At 43.7% G+C, this 24,278-nt stretch overlaps 1 protein-coding gene and 1 pseudogene across 1 annotated transcript in view; both read right to left on the bottom strand.

The window, feature by feature from the left end:
* Nucleotides 1-24,278, bottom strand: part of igsf21a (immunoglobin superfamily, member 21a) — a 384,953-nt gene that overhangs the window by 277,886 nt on the left and 82,789 nt on the right. The gene's annotated exons all lie outside the window — the stretch shown is intronic.
* Nucleotides 22,504-22,603, bottom strand: LOC122540494 (annotated as a pseudogene).

Raw genomic sequence — 24,278 nt, 5'->3', positions numbered from 1 at the left:
CTGGCAAATGGAACTAGATTAGGTTAAAATATCTAGTCGGCATGGATAAGTCGAAGGGTCTGTTTCTGTGCTGTACATCTCTATGACACGAAACTCCCTGCTATAGGAAAGATGCTGTTAAACTTGAAAGCATTCAGAAAAGATTCACAAGGATGTTGCCAACGTTGGAGGATTTGAGCCAGAAGAAGAGGCTGAATAGGCTGGGGTTATTTTACCTGGAGCATTAGAGGCTGAGGGGTGATTGTATGGAAACTTAGAAAATTATGAGGGGTATGGATAGAGTGAAGAGTAAAGGTCTTTTCCCTAGAATAGGGGAATTTAAAACCAGTGCCATAGGCTTAAGGTGAAATGGGAAAGATTTAAAAGGGGCCTAAGGGGCAACATTTTCACGCAGAGGGTGGTGCGTGTATGGAATGAACCACCACAGGAAGTGGTGGGGTTGGTACAATTACAACATTTAAAAAGCATCTGGATGGGTACATGAGCAGGGAGGGTTTAGAGGGATATGGGCCAAATGCTGGCAAATGGGACTAGATTAATTTCGGATATTTGGCCAGCATAGACGAGCTGGACTGAAGGGTGTACATCTCTATGACTCTATGGCTATAGACAGACCCCCAGGTCGCAGTTAACAATGCCAACCAGCAGGAGGCTCAAGGTTGGGCTAACAGGAGGAAAAGATTCAGGGTTTCTTTAGATATTTACTCTGTTGTTCCTGCTAGAAAGGGGTATGGGAGTGAGCATGTGCATAGTTCGGTCTACATCCATGTGTACCTGCATGTAGCTAGTAGGTGAATGTAGTCCCAGAGGCAGATTTTCCTTGCAATCAAAGATACTTCGCCTTGTCATAGGAAGGATATTAATTAGCTGGATGTTGCTTAGAGATTTGTCAGGATGTTGCCGGGAATGGAGGATTTGAGTCTTTTGGATAAGCTGGGACTTTTCTTTCACCGGTGTGTAGGAGGTTGAGGGGGTGACCTTATAGAGGTTTATTACATCATGAGGGGTGTAGATAAAGTGAATGGCTGGTGTCTTTTTCCATGGGTGAGGGCTTCTGAGTCTCGGGGGCAAAGTTTTAATCTGAGAGGAGAAAGATTTACGAGGTGCAACGTTTTTAAACAGACTGATTCATGTGGGAATAAATTTCCAGAGGAAGTGTTGTATGTGTGTACAGTTACAATGTTTAAAAGACATTTGTGTAAGTACATGAATAAGAAATGTTTGAAGGGATATATGGACCAAATGTAGACTATTTTGACATTACGGTTGGCATGGATTGGTTAGACCAAAGGGTGCTAAATGACTAATGGATCCAAGAATAGTTGGATTATGTAGGGTACAATGTGGGAGAGTGGCAAGCATACAATGTAATCCCTCAGAGACAGAAGGTGGAAATTGATGGAATAAAAGAATGGAATAGGAGGTTATAAGTATATTCCAGAAAGAACTCACGCAAACATACACCATACATGAAATATTACAGCTGCTAGTCTTAGGAGTCAAAGGATAGGAATCTCAGTCTGTAGGTTGTGCAAGGATGGTTTGGAGTTGCCCTGGTTTCGGTAATTAGAATGCAGATTATCAAACACTGAGCACATTTCATTTAGTACAAAATAATTGAGAGAAATGCTGCTGGAGGGAAGTCAGACTGGTGAGGTGCGATTTATTTACTCGAACATTCTGATTGCATTAAAATCGAAATTGTAACTAGGAGAAAAGTTTCAATTACAAAACACACAATCCCATTTTTACACAGACATGTTGTCTCTAGGTGATGCAAGCTCTCCTCAGCACCATGCTGGTAATCTATTGCTGGTGACTGACCCAAATAGTTTATAATTATAGGCCAGCCTTTGGGAATCGAGCCAAAGCTTTTGTGCATTCAAAATGAAATGAAGGCAGCTGCTGAAAAAGTAACATTACAACCACGATAGCTGCTCCTGTCATTAACAATCTGCTTTCTTTAGGATCAGGGATGCTATTTGTTTCTCAAATCTAATTTGACAAATAGAATGAAAAAAGCTTGACAACAGTAAGAAAAATCTAGGACAGGTTCAAACTGAAAATCAAAAAATCAAAAGGAATATGGTGGAGTACGGTGGAACATTATGATGTCAGTCAGTCGATCTCCCCACCCTTACCCATGCATATATGCACACACAATACTAATTCTGAAACCATTTCTTTTCCAGATTTCTGCAAACTTCTAACATTGAAAGTACACCATCTATCTTTTTTGCTCTTTTCCAATTTTCTACTGCTTCTTTTTTGTTCAACATCAACTTAAGGAACGTTCCAGAATGGCAAAAGGCCTATCAAGATTCCCTCTTGTCATCTCTTTCCCACAAACCAACTCCTCTCTCTGTCTCTCAATATCTTTTAATATTCTTTTTAAAATCAATTATCTACTGCCTTTTTCCTTCAACAATGGTTTGTAGCAAAAAATTCCACACTTTGCAAAAATTGTTTTCTCTCCTCTCATTTACTCTTTCTCATTCTGCTGTCTCACTATTGGCTTGCTGACTGGCAGAAACAATTTATCATATTCCTTGTCAACTCAACATAAATGGCCTACTTCTTATACAGATATTATGTCCCCTGGTTCTAGACTCATGAGCTATGAGAGACATCCTAATTACATTCACCATGTCATGCCCTGAAAGAATTTTGCAAGTCTCAATGATATATTTTATACTACAAAGTGCAAGAGAAACAGCTGTCTAGTTTTCTCAAAATCTCATAGTCTGGGGAACGTAAGTTGCACTCCCTCTTTGCCAAGTATATCCTTCCTTAGGGAGAAAGTGAGGACTGCAGATGCAGGAGATCAGACTCGAGAGTGTGGTGCTGGAAAAGCACAGCCAGCATTCGAGGAGCAGGAGAATCGATGTTTTGAGCATAAACCCTTCATCAGGAAGACCACAGTTGAGCATATTATTCCAGACAGGGTAATAAAACTGGCTTAGGGCTCAATTTCAAATTATGTCACATAATTATACCACATTACACCTGCTCTGAATGTGCCTTAACAAGCCACTTTTGAGGTGCCTTAGGGACTTCAATTGATCACTGTCTTTGTCAGTCAGGTACTCAATAATGAAGGCACCCAGCTAACCACAATGTCAGATGGAGCCCCTATCTTTAGACTTGCCCTCCTCTAGACTGTATGACATTATTATCTCTGGGGGTGACAGAGAAGACTAATTTCATGAAGAAAAGGTATCATAGTTATTTGTTCCAATGGAACCCACGGTTTGTCCACTCTTAAGTTGAATTGTCACCCTCCTCCAACTGAAGATGCATCCATCTAATTAACAGAGCATTTCCACCCTAATAAATACAATGGGATAATTATATAAATTACCCTTAATTTCTGTACTTGAAATAATCATATTCCATATCGATTCAGGAACTGAAAGTGCCTGGAAGCTTCAATTACAGAACTGTGGATAAAATAGAGAATCAAGCTCACTGCAGTAATCATACATTTCGACCTGTGTGATGAAAGTTCACAACATATTATTGTTATCTGAGAACCTGGGTTCTAAAGTGGAGGAAAAGTTGACTTTAGTTTTTCGTTCTGCGTTTCTCTTAAAAGGTCAGAAAATCATTTCAATCGGTGAGTTGAAAACAACATTCACAAGCTGTCAAGTGATTTAAAATAAATGGCCAGCAAGACATTTGGGGACAAAGCTATGAAGATGTTTGCTGACTTGTGTATTAAAAACAAGAGATGGAAATGTGTTGCTGGAAAAACGCAGCAGGTCAGGCAGCATCTAGGGAACAGGAGAATCGACGTTTCGGGCATTAGCCCTTCTTCAGGAATGGCTAATGCCCGAAACGTCGATTCTCCTGTTCCCTAGATGCTGCCTGACCTGCTGCGTTTTTCCAGCAACACATTTCCATCTCTGATCTCCAGCATCTGCAGACCTCACTTTCTCCTATTACAAACAAGAGAAAGACAAAGGGCCAGTAACAGGTTTGAGTTGGGGAAGTGGGGAAGCCAGAGGTGAGTATAGTCCTGAGAAACATAACAGGTTGCAAGAAAACTCCAGATGTAGAAGGTAGCGGCAGTGTCAGAAAGGAAGGCACCCAACAGGACTGAAGCAGATATGGGTTTAAGGAGCAATAGTGAGGTGGGTTAGCTGCCTGTTTGAAGGGTTTTGGGGAGAAATATTAACTGAAGAAAACAGTGTGGAGTGAATGCACAAGAATTTGCTGAAAACAAACAGATTACTGCTTATTTTGGATTAGTGGTGCTGGAAGAGCACAGCAGTTCAGGCAGCATCCGAGGAGCAGCAAAATTGACGTTTCGGGCAAAAGCCCTTCATCAGGAATACTACTGCTTAGCCAGCTGAGGAAGAAGCCTTCTGCTGCAGATAGGGCTAACTCTTCACTGAGGATTGAGTGTTTGTAGGGTATTATTGAGGGGAATGGGATAAATGATCTTTTCTGATATGTGCAAAGAGACCATTCTAATACTTTCCGTCTAGTGTGATTTTCCCAGGCCCTGAATAATGTGGGCCATGGTGAGAACTTTGAGAGAATTTTGTCAGATATCAAGTGTGATCTTTCTTGTTGGGGAGCAATGAGTTGCATTTTCCAATTGGGTTCCAGATGCTTAGACCAGATTCTTGCTAGTGAGTGGCAAGAGACTATTAGCAGGGATTATTGTTCATTATCAGTCTCATTATGACTTTATCTCGCCTAATTAATATGTAGTCTCCTATTGTATCCTTGCCAGATGGAATCGAGATGCCAAAAATTCCCAACAGGAAGGCTAGAAAGAGTACCTGATGGCCAACTTGAACCACCTTGCCAACTCCCAGGGCATTCTTCATGGCAGTGCCTGCTCACACCCATGCCCATGGATGCTGGTATCTGACCCATTCCAGCCTCTCAGCAGCATCATGGTACATTTCTAATTCACTTACAGTACACTTCTGCACTATTGTGCTGCACTTGGTATGTCTCTCATTGCAAGGCTGCTACAAGGCCATTGTGTACACATGGCCAGGCACCTAGCTCATAGACTGGAGCAGTTCACTCACTTCACCCTGTCACCGCCAGAATTGCAAAACCTGCACTCACACTCCACCCCCCCACCCCCCCCCCCACCTCCATCCAAAGCTCCAAAGGAGCCTTCCACATCCATCAAAGTTTCACCTGCATTCCACACATGTCATTTACTGTATCCATTGCTCCCCATGTGGTCTCCTCTACATTGGGGAGACCGGACACCTTCTCTCCGAGCACTTCAGAGAACATCTTCAGGACACCCACACCAATCAATCCCACTGCCCCATGGCCCAACATTTCAACTCCCCCTCCTATTCTGACGAGGGCATGCAGGTCCTGGGCCTCCTCCACCACCACTCCCTCACCACCCGATGCCTTGAAGAAAAACACCTCACCTTCCTCCTTGGGACCTTCCAACCCCAGGGCATCAATGTGGACTTCACCAGTTTCCTCATTTCCCCTCCCCCCACTTTACCCCAGTTCCAACCTTTCAGCTCAGCACCGTCCTCATGACCTGACCCACCTGTCAATCTTTCTTCCCAACTATCCGCTCCACCCTCCTCTCCGACCTATCACCTTTACCCCCACCTCCATCCACCTATTGCGCTCTCAGCTACCTTGTCCCCAGACCCACTCCCCTCCCATTTATCTCTCCATCCCCGAGGCTCCCAGCATCATTCCTGATGAAGGGCTTTTGCCCGAAACATCGCTTTTCCTGCTCCTCGGATGCTGCCTGACCTGCTGTGCTTTTCCAGCACCACTCTAATCTAGACTCTGGATTCTCACCTTGCCTTGTCACATCTTTCACAGCTTTCCCCCTTCAGCCAGAGCTAACAGCCTTTATCTGACTCGTCGTTTAGTGCAGACACAAAGCCAGACAGCTTGTCCTGTTGTCAACAGTGAACAGTCGAGGGGTGGATACATGGCCTTGTGGCACTGTGCTATGTCAATGTCACACTGAGAACACGTGCCTGCAGTGTACAAAACACAGCGCTTCAACCAAATGGACATGCCTCAAAGTTGAAGAGCTTTTAGTCAAAGGTAAAGGGAGTGATCCTTTAACCACTTGAGGTAGTTAGAGATTCAGTCAGGGTGGAGCTAAATGCTGAGCATCCCAGCAGCTGCCCTGGCTCTTCCTGCCTTGTCTTGGCCTGCTTTCTCCTGGAATGAGACAAAGGGAGGGAATCGAGTGAGATGAAAGTGGCTGGCACAGCTCGGGGGGGGGAGGGGGTGAGGTGTTGCGAGTGAGTGAGTGAGGAGGCAGTGCAGAGGCCAGACAGGGTAAGGATCGGTGTGTTTGGATAGTTAAGAGGGAGGATGTTGCAGGAAATGGTGAGGGCATTTCACAGACAAGGACCTGGAGGTCCTGGTGCAGAGGGACACCACCTTCTCCCATGACCAGCAGAGGGGGCTCCAACTGTGAGAACGATAGAACATAATCCTTAGTGCAATTTGGTATTGGAGCAGAGATGGATTGAGTGTGAGAAAGCAGAAAGCTGAGTTGGGCCCTTACCCTGCTAGAGTTGAGAAGGTGATTGAACTTCTTCCTCCAGTGCTCAATGTTCCTCTCAATGTCTGAGTCTGCAGTGACCCTGGGAGAAACCTTGGACCAGGCTGGCAGGGTGTAGTGTTGGAGCCCCCTCTGCTGGTCATGGGGGAAGATGGTGTCCCTCCTCTGCACCACTCCTTCCACCCCAGGACCTCTGGATTCCTATCTGTGGATAGCTTCCTCTTACCTGCCGTGTCCTGGGCAAATATCATGAACAGTGCGAGGCAGCTCCAGACTGATGGTGCTTGTCTGGGTGGATAGCGACCTTTTAAAAATGGCGCCAACACCAGGGGATCATACCACGATGGGGTGAGTACATCTGGCTACAGCAAGTGGTAAAACCAGGCTAGTACTGGATAAAAGGAGCACCATATATATATAGGATAGGTTGTTAGTGAGGTAAGCTCGGGACAACAGCAATAAGATATAGAAATAAAATTAAGCTGTTCAGCCCATTGAGTCAGCTCTTCCATTCGATCATGGCTGATATGTTTCTGAACCCCATTCTCCTGCTGTCTCCCTGTAACCCTTAATTCCCTTACTGATCAGGAACCTAATTCTATCTTAAAGACCCTCAATGACTTAGCCTACCAACCTTCTGCGGCAATGAGTTCCACAGATTCCACCCTCTGGCTGAAGAAATTCCTCCTCACCTCAGTTCTAAAGGGTCATTCCTTCACTCTGAGGCTGTGCCTTTGGCTCCTCATCTCTCCTCCGAGTGGAAACATCTTTTTTACATCCACCACATCTAGGCCTCTCAGTATTCTATAAGTTTCAATCAGATTGCCCCACCCCCCCATATCTTTCTAAACTCCATCGAGTACAGACCCAGAGTCATACAGTACAGAAACTTTGGTCCAACTCTTCCATGTTGACCACGTTTCCCAAACTAAACTAGTGCCATTTGCCTACATTTGGCCCATTACCCTTTGAACATTCCTATTCGTGTACCTGTCCAAATGTTTTTTCAATGTTGTAGCTAGACCTGCTTTACCACTCCCTCTGGTATTTGATTCTCAATGGACACCACTCTTTGTGTGAAAATGTTGCCCCTCTGATTCCTTTTAAATTTTCCCCACTCATCTGAACCTTATACCCCACAGTTTTGAACTCCTCCGCTCTGGAATAGCAAAACCTTTGCTATTCACCTTATCTGTGCCCCTCATGATTTTGTAGACCTTTATAAATTCCTGATGAAGAGCTCCGGCCCGAAACGTCGATTTTCCTGCTCATTGGATGCTGCCTGACTTGCTGTGCTTTTCCAGTAACACACTCAACTCTGATCTCCAGCATCTGCAGACCTCACTGTCTCTTAAAATCGTTAGTCAACCTCCTACACTCCAAGGAAAAAGTTCCAGCCTTTCCTTATAACTCAAACCCTCCATTCCCACCAACATCCTTGCAAATCTTCTCTGCCCCTTTTCCAATTTAATAATATTCTTTTCTTTCCACAGATGCTGCCAGAACCATTGAGCCCTGAACTGATCATCATATAACAAGCTCTTCATCCCCAGGATCTTTCTTGTAAATCTCCTCTGAACCCTCTCCAATGCCAGCATGTCCTTCCTTAGATAGGAGGCCCAAAATTGCTCGCAATGTTTCGAAAGCAGTCTCACCAGAGCCTTCTACAGCTTCAGCCGTACATTCCTGATCTTGTATTCTAGCTCTCTCAAAATGAATGCTAACATTTGTATTAGCATTTGCTTTCTTACTGCCAATTGAATCCACCTCCACCGCATCTGCTTCCAGGAGGAGCAATTCCTCTCCAGAATATCCCAGATGGCCTCCTACTTCAAGGACGGCAATTTGCCCTCCCAGGTGGTCAACAATGCCCTCCAGTGACTCTCCTCCACTTCCTGCACCTCCGCCCTTGAACTGCACCTCTCCAACCGCAACAAGGATAGAACCCCCTGGCCCTCATCTTCTACCCCACCAACCTCCGTATACAACGCATTATCCTCGCCATTTTCGCCACCTACAGTCAGAGCCCACCACCAGAGATATGTTTCCCTCCCCACCCCTATCTGCATTCCGCAGAGACTATTCCCTCTGCCGTGCCCTTGTTTGGTCCATGCCCACCCCCACCAACCCACCCCCCCACTCCCGGCACCTTCCCCTGCCATCACAAGAGGTGTAAAACCTGCGCCAACATCTCCCACTTCACCTCCATCCAAGGCCCCAAAGGATCCTTCCACATCCGGCAGAGATTTTCCTGCCCATCCAAACACCGCATTTATTGTGTCCGTTGCTCTCGATGCGGTCACCTTTGCATTGGGAGACAGGATGCCAACTTGCGGAATGTTTCAGGGAACATCGCCAAGACACATGCACCCAATAATCCACGACCCTGTGGCTGACCACTTTAACTCCCCCTCCTACTCCAACAAGCACATGCAAGTCCTGGACCTCCTCTAAGCCACCTGACGCCTGGAGGAAGAACCCCTCATCTTCCGCCTTGACACCCTCCAACCACATGGCATCAATGTCAATTTCACCAGTTTCCTTATCTCCCTTCCACTACCTTATTCTAGATCCAACCCTCCAACTCAGCACTGCCCTCTTGAACTGTCCCACCTGTCCAGCTTCCTTCCCACCTAACTGCTCCACCCTCTGCTCCAACTTATCACCATCAGTGCCCACCTCCATCTACATATCACCTTCCAAAGTACCTTACCCCAGTCCCACCCCCTCCCATTTCTCTCTCAGCCTCCTGCCCCACCCCCAAAAATACATTTCTGATGAAGGATAATTCCTGACATTGTTGACTCTCCTGCTCCTCAAATGCTGCCTGACTAGCTGTGCTTTTCCAGCGCCACACCTTTTGACTCTGATCTCCAGCATCTGCAGTCCTCACTTTCTCCTATTTGAATCTGCATGTTAACCTAAGGGAATCTTGAACTAATACACCCAAGGTCCTTTGTAGTTCAGATTTCACTGTTTAGAAAATAGTCTATGCTTCTATTCTTCCTAGCAAAGTTCATAACTTCACAATTTCCCACAATACTTCTAACTGCCAATTCTTTGCCAACTATCCTGGCCTGTCTAAATCCTTCTGCAGCCTCCGAGCTTCCTCAACACTCCCTGCCCCTCCAGCTATCTTTGCAAATTTAGCAACAATCCCCTCAGTTCCTTCCTTCAGGTCATTAATGTATAACATGAATACAGCAGCTTTTAGAGTACAGTAACTTTTAATTATGATTTCTACCAGATTCAATTGATACAGTAAAAACAAGACAGTGTTCCTCCAGGTCTGAGGGAATTACATGGACAGCACAAACTACACACTCGTACACGGCATAAAGTGCATAAGAAATGCATAAGAAAGGTGGGAGGTGGGCTTTCCTCAGCCTGCGCAGAATAGCTGTGGTCCCAATATGAACCCTTGCAGAACTCCACTAGTCACCGGCTGCTATCCCGAAAAAGTCCCCTTTATCCCCCCTTTCTGCCTTCTGTCAGTCAGCCAATCCTCTACCTGTGCCAGTACCTTGCCTCTAACACCATGGTCTCTTATTTAGAAGTGTCCTATGTGGCACCTCATCAAGGGATTGGAAATAATGCAAGAAAAATCGTTAAGCCTTGCAGAGAGAAATTCTCAACGAAACTCGACAGAAATGACATAGTCCGAATGTGGGAAGATTCAGCTCATAATTTGTGTTTATGTTTTGTATAATACAGTTTATGTTATCGTATTAAAGCACTTGGCAGCCTCTTTTGAATACATGATGTGACTTACCACCATATTTAACAAAAACAAGATTAAAATTTATCATTTATTGAACAGGTCTGGGATATGATGTGCCTACTATTACCATCAAGGAGGATCACAACATCGAAACTGCTTTAAAGGGGCAGCTTGTCAAATTGATTTTTCCAGTGTGAAGCCTTTTCCAAGGATGGCACAATGGCTCAGTGGTGCCTCACAATGCCAGGGACCTGGGTGCGATTCCACCATTGGGCGACTGTCTGTGTAGAGTTTGTACATTCTCCCCGTGTTTGTGTGGGTTTCCTTTGGGTGCTCTGGTTTCCTCCCAAGATCCAAAGCTGTGCGGGTTAGGTGGATTTGCCATTCTAAAATGCCCCGTACTGTCCAGGGATGTGCAGGCTAGGTCGATTCGTCTTGGGAAATGTCGGGTTACAGGTAGGTTGACCTGGGGGGGGGTGGAGTAGTTGATGTGGACTCGATGGGCTGCTTCCGCATTGTAAGGGTTCCATGATCACTATGAGCAGCTCTTAGGATTCAACTACTAGCAACGTCCTGCGTCCCCTTCATAACTTTAGGGGTTGATTTTCTGGAAGGACCACCCTTTATCCCAAGAAGATTTGAGTGCAGGAGTAAAGACACCTTGCTGCAATTGTATGGAATCTTGGTGAGACTACATTTAGAGTACTGGGTCCAGTTTTGGTCTCCCTTTCTGAGGGAGAATATACTTACCACAGAGAGAGCGTCATAAAGGTTCACCAGAGAGATCCCTGAATTGTCCGATGAGGGGAGATTGAGAACTCAAGGAAATTGGGATGAATGAATGGCAATCTCATTGAAACTTACAAAATTCAGCGGAGTCTCGATAAAGTAGATGCTTAAAGGATGTTTCCTTTGGCTGGGGAGGGGCATGGGTGGGATCTAGACTCAAGAGACAGAGTCTCTGAATAAGGGGCAGGTCATTTAGGACTGAGATGAGAAGGAATCTCTTCACTCAGAGGGTGGTGAAGCTTTCAAATTCTCTTCTCGAGCAGTCAGTCAGGAAGCTCAAGACACAAGTCACTAGATTGTTGTTAAAGGTATCAAAAGATATAGGGATAATCTGGTGAAATCATTTCACGGTTGAAAATCAGTTGTGGTCTCGTCGAACAGCAGAGTAGTCTCGAGGGGCCAAATTGCCAACTCCTGTTCCTGTTTCCTTTTGGTCAAAGTAAAACCCTGAGGCAGTTTGCTGCTGAATTCCTAATGGAAAGCTCTGGAATGGGAAGGAGGGTTTTGGGGTTGTGGAATCTCACTGCAAGGAGTCACAGTCTCAGAAAAAGAGCGTGGCTGTCAGTAGCAGCATGTCGGGCAGGTTTATCCTTGGTGGGCTTGGGTGGGGAGAGTTTAGCATGGGGTATGCTGTTGGAAGTTGTTGGATATAATGTGGTGTGCATTGAAATTCTGTCAGTCACACAGAGTCACCTCTCAGAGTCATTTCCAAAACACAGCCCCTCCACATCAGTGAGGAAACAAGCCCCTACTTTACCTGATCAAACAGTGTACTTCCGTTGATTAAAATCACTCCAATCCTCAGTTTAAAGAAGAACTCTTCCTTCCTCCTTTTAATTTTGCTTTATTGGAGCAAGTTTGAGAGTGAAAGCTGGCAGTACATGGAGTTCTTACGATTAAACAGAGCATTAAACAACTCAGTTCTGAAGATCTGTTAATTAGCAAATCTGAAATCACTTTCACTAATTAACTTTCATTTCTCGAGAAAAAGAACTTCAAAATATCACTTTGAAATTTTGTTGCTGTTTCAAAGAAGAAGTTTCTTGGCATTAAAAGCAGAAAGTTTGGAAATGCTCAGAAGGACTGGCAGCATCTATGGAGAGAGAAACAGAAGGGGCATTTCACTTCAATTCAAGTGATAGAAGTTTATAAAGTCATGAGGTGAATGGCCAGTGTCTTTTCCCTAGGGTGTGGAATTTCAAGAATGAGGGGGCATATATTTAAGGTGAAAGGAGAATGATTCAAAATAAGACATGAAGGGTAACTGTTTTTAGGCAGGGGGTGGTTCATGTGTGGAATGAACTTCCAGAAGAATTGGTTGATGCAGTAACAGTTACAGTGTTTAAAAGACATTCAGATAAGTTCATGAATAAGAAGAATGTCTGGAGGGATATGGGCCCAGTGCAGGCAGGTGGGAGTCATTTAGATTGGGATTATGGTCAGCTGGTTGGACCGAAGGGTCTGTTTCCGTGCTGTATGAGTCTTAAGTCAAATAATTTTTTTTCAGAACATTGGACCTTTTAGAATTAGAATTCCTACAGCGTGGAAACAGGCCCTTCGGCCCACTAAGTCCACACTGACCCTCCAAAGAGTAACCCACCCAGACCCATTCTCCTATCCTATTACTCTACATTTCCCCCTGACTAATGCACCTAACCTACACATCACTGCACACTATGGACAATTTAGCATGGCCAATTCACCAGACTTGCACATCTTTGGATTGTGGGAGAAATCCTGAGCACACCCACGCAGAGAACATGCAAACTCCACACAGACAGTCACCTGAGGTTGGAATCGAACCCAGGGCCCTGGTGCTGTGAGGCAACAGTGCTAACCACTGAGCCACCATGCCACCCAAGTAAATATTTTCAGAATTACCAGCTTTTATGTCAAGTTGTCTGCATTATGCCATCCAAAATGGCACAGAGATCATGAACGGTTAAATGTCAAGAGAAAGAATGTTAAGAATTAGAGAGATTTTTCCAAAAGTTGTCAGTGTATCTTCCCTCTCCCCTATCACTTCCTTCTCCCCTCTTGCCTCTCTGTCTTATCTTTACCTGCCCTCTTGCTCACCCTGACCCTTGCTCACCTACATCAACTTGACCATCTGTACACAGCCACCTAGTAAGCCCTGTACCTTGCTGGTCCTGACTTTCATGCCCATCTTTGTGTGCTTATGCCCTTTCTCATACTAGTGCAACTTAGTGAATCCCACGTTTCCATTAGGATGAATTTAACAACAGCAATAGCCTAATCCTATGCCTATTTTGTCTAACAAATTATATGTATATAGTGCCTTCAATACAATAATTCATCCCAAGGTGCTTCACAGGGGCATTGTTAAACAAAATGATGCCAAGTCAGATATTATAACAAATGATCAAAGAGGTGGGCTTGAAAGTGTAGCTTAAGGTAAAAATGTGACATTAAGAGGTGTAGAGAGGAAATTCCAGAACTGAGAGCCTTATCAGTTGAAGGCTAACAAATGTTCCTTTTCATGCACAGGATGAGGGCGTCACTGACTAGACCGACATTCATTGCCCATCCTTAGTTGGTCAGAGGACGGTTAAGAGTCAACCACATTGCTATGGGTCAGGAGTCACATGTATGCCTGACTAGGTACAGATGGCCATTCCCTAAAGGATATTCGTGATTCAGATGACAATCACCAATGTAAACTCTTAATTCTACATTTTTTTAACAATTAAATTCAAATTCTGCCATCTGCCATCGCAGGATTCAAACCCAGGTCCTTGGAACATTACCTGGGTCTCTGGAATAACAACCGAAACAGTTCTGAGGAATGATCACTCAGCCCGAAACGTTAACTCTGATTTCTCTCTACAAGATGCTGCCAGACCTGCTGAGCTTTTCCAGCAGGTTTTCACCTCAGGAATAATAATCCAGTGAAAATACCACTAGGCTGTGATCCCTTACAAGAAGTGGAACTATAACTGGAAAACTTGGGAGATGAGAACTGGATGAGTGCAGATAGCTCTGAGGCCTGTATGGCTGATCCCTTTAGAGACCTTGATGCTTCGAGGGAGTTATTTAATGAATCTGTCTGATATTCTTTTTCTCTTTTGCACACTGTTGCTCGTTATTTTCTCTCACATTTTTTCTCTCTGCACTTTTCCTTTTTCCTACAGTCTTCGTTGTTTGGAAATAAAGGTTCAGAAGTCAAAATTATCTTGCTTCTGTTCTGGTGTTTCCATTGAGATTTTATACAATTTCTCGCTATGTGTCATAGAGTCTTCCAGCATGGAAACAGACCTTTCTGTCCAACCGTGCTGATCGTGTTTCCAAATCAAGCTCGTCCCAATTGCCTGCGTTTGGCCTATATCCCTCCAAACCTTTACTACTTGCTTACTTATCCAGTGGCACAGTGGCTCAGTGGTTAGCACTGCTGCCGCACAGTCAGGGATTCAGGTTCACTTCCCACCTCAGGAACTGTCTGCGTGGAGTTTGCACATTCTCCCCGTGTCTGTGCGGATTTCCTCTAGGTGCTCTGGTTTCCTCCCATAATCCAAAGATGTGCAGGTCAGGTGAATTGGCCATGCTAAATTGCCCATATGACAGGTGCATTAGTCAGGGGTAAATATAGGCTAGGGGAATGGACTTGGGTGCATTACTCTTCAGAGGGTCGGTGTGGACTCGTTGGGCTGAAGGGCCTGTTTCCATCTGTAGGTAATCTAATCTAAATGTCTCTTAAATGTTGTAGCTGTCCCTGTATTACCACTTTCTCTCTGGTAGTTCATTCCACATACGAACCATTCTCTGTCTTTTTAAAATATTTTGCTTCACCTTAAAAATATATTCCCTAGTTTTGAAGCCCCCTAACCTAGGGAAAAGACCATTCTGATTCACCTTATTCATGCCTCTCATGATTTGGTAAACCTCTACAAGGTCGCCCCTCAACCTCCTCTGTTTCTATAAAAAAACAAGTCCCAGCCTATCCTTATAACTCAAATCTTCCATTCTCGGCAACATTCTGGTAAATATTTTCCTAACCCTCTCCAATTTAATAATATCCTTCCTATAACAGGAAGGCCAGACTGCACACAGTACTCCAGAAGAGGCCTCACCCAATGTCCTGTACAACCTCAACATAATGTCCCAGCTCCTATACTTGAAAGTCTAAGCAATGAAGGCAAATGTGTTAAACGTCTTCTTAACATATTGTCTAACTGTGATGCAAATTTCAAAGACATTTATATCTGAATCTCTAGGTTTTTCTGGTTTACAATCTTACCTGCCATTAATTATATAAGTCCTGCCCTTGTTTGTTTTACCAAAATGCAATGCCTCGCATTTATCCAAATTAAACTCCATCTGCCACTCCTCAGCCCATTGGCTCAATTGATCAGGATCTCTTTATAATCTTAAATAACCTTTTTGACTGTCCACTGTGCAGTGTGATCTTCTCTGTGGTTTATTCCTATCTCTTCTCTGCACATGTCTCAGTTTCTGCACGGCTTCCTCTTGCTCTATTTACATGTTTTGTTTTTTGATGATTTGTTACACCCTGTATAAATGGTGAGATTAATAGGTGCGCGGGTGAAAGTTATTTATTCAGATCTGTCCAAGCACAACATCTTGCTTTGGAGACTAGTGAGAATGTTTTATTGCAGCACACAGATAATTAAAGAATAATATTGCCAGTTGCTCTTGTATAAACATGCTAAACCCGTTCCCATCTATTCCTTGTTCTCTCTCCACTCACTCATTCTTATTCTCTTGAGTTGACCTAATTCACAACTTCCTACTGTTGCATTTGATCACATGTAAGAACAACTTGTATTTATACAGCACTTTTAACACAATAAACTCCCCAAAGTGCTGATCAGAGGCATTATAAAACAGCATGTATAAAACAGCCAATAAAATTGCCAGATACTGGTTTTTAGGGAACATCTTAAGGGCTGTAAATGAGGTTTAAGGTTGTGTGTGTGTGAGTGTGTTTGTGTGTGGGGGGGTGTTTGTGTGTGTGTGTGTGTGTGCGTGGGTGTGTGGTGTATAGTTCACGGCTTAGATCCAAGACAGCTGAAAGTGTGGAGTTATTGAAATTGAGAATGCTCAGAACACTGGAATTGAAGTAGATATCTGAGGAGGGTTTGAGAAGCATTGACTCTGCTTTCATTCCGGACCTAGATGAAAGTGAGGACTGCAGATACTGGAGATCAGAGTCAAGATTAGAGTGGTGCTGGAAAAGCACAGCAGGTCAGGAAGCATCCGAGGAGCAGGAAAATCGATGTTTTGGGCAAAATCCCTTCATCAGGAATGAGGCAGGGAGCCTCCGGGGTGGAGGGATAAATGGCCTGCTGAGTTTCTGCAGAAACTTCCTATATTTAAATGCCATTTGCTGGAAGATGGGCATGAGCAGCAGTGTTGGGTAACCTCAACTAGATGCATCGTTTCACTCTTTTGCACTGCAGTAAATTTGACATCTACACTATCGTAAAAAAATGCCATTAATGAATAAGCAGCCTATTAATTTCAATACTCTTTTGCCTCTCACTATTAGCCACTCACTTTCTCACATGCTGGGGATGACTTTCACAGTCAAAATTACCAACATTGACTGACACACACACACACTCTCGCGTCTCCCATGTAATCTCTTCCTCACATGCTCCCTTACTGTTGAACATGGGACCCCACCTTGGCGTGAGCTTCAGGAATCCCACATCATTAAGTTGCATTTCACAGTGCAATAAGATTCCTAACACCTATGGAATGATTCCAACTATCTCCTCAAAATCCATTAGTAGATTAAAAGATCAATTGTTAAACCTGGTATCTTTTAACATGTACGTCTTTTCACCAGAAGAAACTGTTAAATGTTGGGTGAAGCACCATCCTAATACAAAATAAGAACATGCTTGTAATGTGACCCTCTGTTTGAGATGTCCTTGTTGTTAAACAAAGAGTAATTTTTATATGTTTTGTTGGACCTGAGAAGTTAACTCAAGAATGCACAGTACCCAAAGTCAACTTCTCAAGCTGGTCAGATACTGAGTACTGCACTTTTCCTGCTGTGCCAAGCCCCACGTAATGGATGTACAAAAGCTGGAATGAAAAGATCATAGAGTGCTCTTAAATCACAGTAATTGGGTTGTTGGAACTATAAAAGGTAATTAGCTGTGTAACAGCAGGCAAGTATGTGTGATATAAACGCTCGCCTTTGTTTTCCATCACCACCATCAGGATTACCTTGTAGGATCTTCACAGACAGAAGATTGAAACCCTCAGGATGCATGACCTCCCGCACTATGGCTAAATTAGCTTGAGTTGGTTATGTAAAGCAGTGACCTTCAAATGGACCAACTCACTCCAGGGGTCACATAAACATCAAAACTGGGCTCCAAACTACAGACTCCGTGATACCACAGAGAAGTATTGGTTAAACTGAACATACTATTGTGGAGATTACATTAGCTAGTTTGCAGTCTAAATGTTGTGGGTTCAAAGCCTAAAGACAAGGTTCAGATTGAGACTGACTTGCTTCAGACTGTGACTTAATCCATACTGAGGGAGTGCCACACTGTCTGACGGGCTGCTTTTCAGATGGGATATTAAAATGAGACCGTGTGTCTTTTTCAATGTGTGTAAAGAATGACAGGGTAAGGGAAGTCCATCCAATATTTATCCTTTAACAAACATCATTGATTAAACAGATTAATTGGTCATTATTACATTGCTATTTATGGGAATTAACTGTCACATTTCTTCGGCCAAACATTGACTACACTTCAAAAATATTTAATTGCCTCAACAGCACTTTTCCACATCCTGGGGTCCTGGAGGATGATAAGCATGTGAATTTAGCTACTGCAACAGTAAAATGGATCTGGTTTAATAACTATGCCTGCATGCCTATTTTCTCCTACTGTCCTTTTTCAACAGTTCTTTCTTCACATGTTTTGCCCCACCTCTCCTGGTCAATCTTACTTCAAGATCTTTGATCTATTTTTTAAACCAAAAATACATCTTTCTGGCCTGCATGTCATAGAGTTACAGAGTCATAGAGTTGTACAGCATGGAAACAGACCCTTCGGTCCAACCCGTCCATGCCGACCAGATATCCCAACCCAATCTAGACCCACCTGCCAGTACCCGGCCCATATCCCTCCAAACCCTTCCTATTCATATACCCATCCAAATGCCTCTTAAATGTTACAATTGTACCAGCCTCCACCACTTCCTGTGGCAGATCATTCCATACACATACCACCCTCTGTGAGAAAAAGTTGCCCCTTCGGTCTCTTTTATATCTTTCCCCTCTCACACTAAACCTATGCTCTGTAGTTCTGGACTCCCCGACCACAAGGAAAAGACTTTGTCTATTTACCCTATCCACGCCCCTCATAATTTTGTAAACCCCTATAAGGTCATCCCTCAGCCTCTGACGGTCCAGGAAAAACAGCCTTCGTCTATTCAATCTCTCCCTATAGCTCAAATCCTCCAACCCTGGCAATATCCTTGTAAATCTTTAATGTGCTTCTCTAAATAGATTCATACAACATAGAAAAGGCCCTTTGGCCGATCGAGTCTGCATTGACATAACTACCATTAACCTGCTCTAATCCCAATTTCCTGCACTTGTCCCAATTTCCTGCACTTGTCCCATAAGCTTGAATAATATATTTAAAGTACTCATCCAAATATTTTTTTGAAGGTTATAATATTTCCAGCCTCTTCCCAGACAGTGAATTCCAGATTCCCACCAAATATTTTTTCCCCAAATCCCCTCTGAATCTCTTGCCCCTTACCCTAAAATTATGCCCCCTCGTGATTGATCCCTCAACCAAGTGGAACAGCTGCTCTCTACTCACCCTGTCCTTACCCGTTATACACCTCAATCATGTTCCCCCTCAGTCTTTTCTGCTCTAAAGAAAACAATCCAAGCCTATCTAATCTCTCCTTATAGATCGATTTCTCCATCCCAGGTAACGTCCTGGTGAACCTCCTCTGTATCCCCTCTTGTGCTATCACATCCTTCGGTAGTGAGGTGACCAGAACTACACACAGTACTCCAGCTGTCGCCTGACCAACGCTCTGTACAACTTCAACATTACCTCCTTGCTGTCACATCCTGTGCCACAATGAATGAAATTAAGTGTCCCATATGCTTTCTTAACTATCCTATTCACGTGCTCTGCCAACCTCAGGGATCTGTGAATAATTACCTGAAGATCCCTCTGTTCCTCTAAGCTACCCAGTGTCCTACCAATCATTAAATACTTCTTCATCTTGTTTCTTCTGAAGTGCATCACCTTGCAGTTTTCAGGAGTTAAAACCACCTGCCACTGGTCTGCCCGCCTTACCAACCCATCCAGATCTTCCTGTAACCTACAGCCATCTCCTTTGCTATTAACCAATCTACTAATCTTTGTGTCAGCTATAAATTTGCTTAACATTCCCCCCAACATTTTCATTTATAACATTTCTGTATATAACAAATGATATGGATCCTAGTACTTATCCTTGTGGTATTCCGCTGGACACTGGCTTCCAGTTACTTGAACAACCTTCTACCACTATCCTTTGAGTCTTCTTCTTAAGCAATTTCTGATTCCTCTCGCCAAGTTTCCTTCAATTCCGTGTGCTTTAACCTTCTCAATCAGCCTCCCATGTGGGACCTTGTCAAAAGCTTTGTTAAAATCCATTTAAATTATATAAACTTCTCTCATCCACACTTGATCACATTTTCAAAAAATCTAACAAATTTGTTAGACATGACCTGCCTCTGATAAAGTCAAGCAGACTAATCCTCATTAACTCATGTCTTTCCAAATGGGTATTAATTCGTTCTTTCAGAATTTTCTCCCATAATTCCCCTACCACTGACAAGAGAGCCACCGGTCTCCAATTTCCAGGTTCATCTTTACCACCCTTCTTAAAAAGGGGAACCACATTAGCTGTCCTCCAGACCTCCGGCATGTCCTCTGTGGCTAGAGTGAAATTAAAAATGTGTGTCAGAGTACCCCTGCAATTTTCTGCCTCACCTCCCACAGTAGTCTGGAATGCAATACATCCAGGCCAGGGGATCTGTCTGTTTTTAAGGCTACCAGAGCCTCCTATACCTCTCTATTTCCCATGTCAAACTGTGCAAGTTCCCCACAGTCCCTTTTCCTGAATTCCACATTTACGTTCTCCTTTTCTAGAGTGAAAGTCAAAGAGAAACATTCATTCCACACCCTTCCAATATCCTGTGGATTCACACACAGGTTGCCCCTTTGGTCCCTAATGGGCCCTACTTTTTCCCTGGTTAACCTCTTCCCTTTAATGCATTTAAAAAATATCTTAGGATTCTCCCTAATCCAGTCTGCAAGTCCTTTCTGATGCCTCTTTTTTTGCTCTTCCAATCACTTAACTTCCCTTCTGCATTTGTTATATTCCTCTAGGGCTGCAGCTGAATTGCTTACTTTGGACTTTCCAAAAGCCATATTCCTCTTCTTTATCCAGTCCTGAATTGCCTGAGACATCCATGGTTCTCTGAACTTACTGCTCTGACATTTCCCACTAAAAGGTTCATGTTGGATCTGTACTCTCCCAGCTCCTTTTTGAATGACACCCCCTTGATCTGCTGTAGACTCACCCGCAAGGAGCTGTTCCCAGTCTACTGCAGCCAGATACTGCTTGATTTAAATAAATTCTGCTTTTCCCCAGTCCAAAAACTGTATTTTGAAGGCCATCTACTTCTTCGTCCAATTTGAACTGTACTGTGTTGTGGTTGCTATTGCTTAAATGTTCCCCACATCAAACACTTCTTTCCTGAGAACCAACTCTCGCACAGCACCGTCCCTTGTTGGGCCTTCTACGTATTGATACAAAAATCTCTCCTGGATACATTTCAAGAATCCCCCTCTAAACCCTCAGCACTGTGATTATCCCAATTTTTGTTGGGAAAGTTGAAATCTCCTAATACAATTACCTGATTATTACACACCTCTGTGAACTGTCTGTATATTTGCTCCTCTGTTACCTGGTGACTCTTTGGCAACCTGCAATAAACTCACAGTAAACTCCCTCCTTAACATTCCTAAGTTCTATCCACAATGCCTCATTTGAAGACCCTCCAAGATATCCTTATTGCAATAATTAACTCTTTAATTAATAATACTACACCACCACCCTTTTATACCCTCCTCTGTCTCGTCAAATGATCCTATACTCCAGAATATACAGCCCTTTCCTCAACCATGTTTCTGTGATGGAAACAATATTATACTTCCAAATGTCAATCCACGCCATTATCTCATCAGTCTTACTTGTTATACTCTGAGCATTAAAGTAAAGACCATCCAGCTTTGCCTCACTCTCTTGACATTCAACATGGTTGAACACACTGTGACTTGCTTCCTTTGCATGACGTGTCTCTATTTCATTGATATTCTGTGTCCCTTCCCCCCACCAGACTAGTTTAAACTCAACCCAACAGCAGTAGCAAGCCTTCCTATAAGGATGCTGTTCCCAATGTGGTTCAAGTGCACACCGTCCTATTTGTACATGTCCCACCTTTGACAAAAATTGTTGTGATCCAGGAATCTAACGTCATCCCTCTTGCACCAACCCTTGAGCCACACATTCACCTGTCCCATTTTCCTACTTCTAAACTCGCCAGCATGTGGCATTGGATGTAATCTCGAGATTATGATCATTGAGGTCCTGCTTTTTAAGCTACTGCCTAGCTCCCTGAATTCTTGATGTAAGTCCTCATTCCTCACTTTGTCCACATCATTGGAACCAACATGTACCTCAAACTCATCACCCTCCCCATTTCAGGATGCCCTGCAGCTCTTCAGTGACATTCTTGACCCTGGAATCAGGGAGGCAACACACCGTCCTGGTGTCACATCTTTCCTGCAGAAACACCTGTCTGCACCCGGGACTAAAGAATATCTAGGAAGGAGCATTTAGGCTCTTCTGGAACAGTAATAATGTCCCTACTTCAGGGTCAGATGGTTTAAGTTCAAGTCCCACCTCCCCCAGAGATGTGTCATTTTAACAGGTTTATTGAGAAATCTAGAAAGGGGGTTTAGGGACAGTGAACTACCCTAACCACAAGCCAGCAGTGCTTGATACCCAGAATTCCATACAACATCGGATTTATAGTTCCCTGCATGTTTAATTATCCTGTTTAAAAGGAGGAATAATATTAGCTGTCTTCTAACCCTTTGACACTACCATTTTCCAATCAAAATTGATATGTATGTAACAATGTTTCTGCTATCTTCTTAGAATGATCATAATATATATGTGATCTGTCCAGATGAAGGGTTTTATCCTTTCCAGTTTAATTATTTATCAATTATTTCCACACTTTGTATTAAAAGCACGAACAAGTTGTCTTTATTTAACCTATTTTTCTAACTGACCTGTTCAGGCTGTTATTACACACACCTCTGGAGCAGGTGGGACTTGAATCCAAGCCTCCCAGACCAGGGGAAGGGACAGCGCCAGAAGAAGGCTCCACGAATTTGCAGGTCAGCCTTGCACAAGGGTCGTGCGAATCTTCTCTGTGTTGTTCCAGTTTTAGTGTATGTGCTGTGTTTGATTATTTCAGAATCTATTTTGACTCAACATTGTGTTGATCTCTCCAATTGCAAAGTGGTGTTTTACTGAGTTTAAAACTGTCAACATCCACTGCTATACAAACCTGGCATTTCATCTGATCCACAGTCTTTTAGGCCAGTGGAAATCAAGAAGACACCATGGTGTTGAGTATTCATCAGTTTGTTGCATGGGGTTTGTATTTGATTTCACTCAGAACAATGCAGTAATAACATGGATTTCTAGATGGGCAATAGGTTTATTTACAGGGCTCGAACATATTTTTGTGATCACAAACTGTCTGTGTTCCAGCTCAGCATCTAGTGATTTCGCTGTTCACTTCAGCTCTGACTTAACACCCAGACTTAACCAATCTGCCACAATAAGTATAGATCATGGATATAAGGCTTGCTTGCTGAGCTGGAAGGTTCGTTTTCAGACATTTCGTCACCATACTAGGTAACATCTTCAGTCAGCCTCCGAATAAAGCACAGATAGTGTAGCCCGCATTCTATTTATATGTTTGAGTTTCCTATGGTTGGTGATGTCATTTCCTGTGGTGACATCATTTCCTATGGTGATGTCGTTTCCTGTTCTTTTAGTCAGTGGGCGATAAACGGGATCCAAGTCAATCTTCTCAAATCTCACTAAGTATAGATCAGTTACCAAGCTTACATAGTCAAGCACTGAACAATTGAACACTATGTATAGTGCCATTTGCAAAAGATTTATCCTATTATTCTTTAATGTTCCCTTTTCAATCAACATCCTAAAAAAAAAGTCTTAACCCATAATTTGTCTGATGGCTGCTTATCCGAACATATTATGCAGTAACGGCTGCTGAAATTTATCCTATTGATAATCATTGCAGCTCACGATCTCTCAACACATGTGAGGTGTTTTGAGACATTTCAGAGACCTGTAATTAGAGTTTTATATCAATGCTAGTTTTCAGTCTGGCCACAACAGCACTGGCAGCTCAATACTGGAAAAAAGAGATTATTCTAGCAGAGCCTTCTGAAGCAGACGTGGGCTCTGTTGCCAACAAATCCACACCGACCCGCCGAAGCGCAAACCACCCATACCCCTACATTTACCCCTTACCTAACACTACAGACAATTTAGCATGGCCAATTCACCTGACCTGCACATCTTTGGACTGTGGGAGGAAACCGGAGCACCTGGAGGAAACCCACGCAGTCACGGGGAGAACGTACAAACTCTACACAGTCAGTCACCTGAGGTGGGAATTGAACCCGGGTCTCTGGCGCTGTGAGGCAGCAGTGCTAACCACTGTGCCACCGTGCCACCTACACGGGTGGCACGGTGGCACAGTGGTTAGCACTGATGCCTCACAGTGCTAGAGACCCAGGTTCAATTCCCGTCTCAGGCAACTGACTGTATGGAGTTTGCACATTCTCCCCGTGTCTGCGTGGGTTTCCTCCGGGTGCTCCGGTTTCCTCCCACAATCCAAAAATGTGCAGGTTAGGTGAATTGGCCATGCTAAATTGCCCGTACTGTTAGGTGAAGGGGTAAGGGTAGGAGAATAGGCCTGGGTGGGTTGCGCTTTGGCGGGTCGGTGTGGACTTGTTGGGCCGAAGGGCCTGTTTCCACACTGTAAGTAATCTAATCTAAAAATTATGAGGGGCATGGATAGGATAAATAGGCAAAGTCTTTTCCCTG

This window comes from Chiloscyllium plagiosum, chromosome 34, assembly GCF_004010195.1.
Source record: "Chiloscyllium plagiosum isolate BGI_BamShark_2017 chromosome 34, ASM401019v2, whole genome shotgun sequence".
NCBI lineage: Eukaryota > Metazoa > Chordata > Chondrichthyes > Orectolobiformes > Hemiscylliidae > Chiloscyllium > Chiloscyllium plagiosum.
Note: the sequence above shows the minus strand (reverse complement) of the source record. Positions and strands in the feature narration are given on the sequence as shown.